Below are 1,293 nucleotides of genomic sequence, written 5' to 3'. Positions count from 1 at the left end.
ATTTTACCCTTCTTTTACCAACTGGAATGGTATAAAAAAATTATCAATGTAAGTTACTTTGCCCAGATTTCACCTTACGTAATGAATTTCTTAAAATTTATAGTTCTCTTTATTCACTAAGGCTAGATTTTCTGAATTTTCTACATGCTTGTATTGTTCTTAGATATTTTTGGTCTACATGTTTAAATGCCCTTTTATTTATTTTTTTAAATGTTTTTTTATTATATTATGTTAGTCACCATACAGTACATCCCTGGTTTCTGATGTAAAGTTCGATGATTCATTAGTTGCGTATAACACCCAGTACACCATGCAATACGTGCCCTCCTTACTACCCATCACCAGTCTATCCCATTCCCCCACCCACCTCCCCTCTGAGGCCCTCAGTTTGTTTAAGCTATACCCACTCCACAGGGAAATGACCAAGTTTGCAAGGCATTCTTAATCTCTTTCCATTGAGCCTGTGCCAGAAGTATATGTTAAGAAGTACATACATTTGTTCATTCAACAAATGTCAAGTAGCTGTGTTGAGGGCATTATCTAGGCATCAGGGGTGTGAATAAACATGTAAATGAGACATGGTCCCTGCTCTTAGTTACATTTGTGGGGTAAGTAGCATCTTGATTAGGCCTGATGTTGTTACTTCATTACATATTCATGGTAATTTTAATTTTAGAATTATATATCTGAAGGGAGGGGGATTTTTCAGTGGTTTTATTAGCATATTATTAAACTTCATGTTAACAAATATTAATATAACATTTGCAGATACATTTTACAAAGAAATGAATGACAATTTTAACAAGATTTTTTTTCTTCTCTCTCATTAGGTTCTTGGGGTGTCAATGTTTTAATACCAGTACTCAGTTAAATCTGTGGTGAAGTCATTTTCTAAGTGGAAGAGGAAGTTTTAAAATAAAGTGTGGTAGATACAGTGAAATTCTGTACAGATTTTTCTCTAAGGAGAATATGACATGCTTACGCTTACCAAGATCAAGTGCATTGAGGGGCAGTTTTGTTTGCCTGAAAAAAGTAAAGGACAAGTAAACAATTTGATGATAAGCTACAGTTTTTCTTAGAAAGTAAATATTTTATTTATGCGCTGTTAGTTGGCTTTTGAATCAATTATTTCATGCTTTTTTTAAAGAAAATATAACAATCTAAAGAGGCATTTGGTACAGACATGAATCCTCTCACATTTATTTACTGGGTGTACTAAGTAATGATGACCTCTGCTGGATTTCTGTTTACATCCAAGAAACAAAGTTAAGGATGAATTTATTCCCCTGCCCT

This window comes from Ursus maritimus (assembly GCF_017311325.1).
Source record: "Ursus maritimus isolate PB19 chromosome X unlocalized genomic scaffold, ASM1731132v1 scaffold_X1, whole genome shotgun sequence".
Lineage (NCBI taxonomy): Eukaryota > Metazoa > Chordata > Mammalia > Carnivora > Ursidae > Ursus > Ursus maritimus.
The sequence above is the reverse complement of the archived record's forward strand: the minus strand, read 5'-3'. Positions refer to the sequence as shown.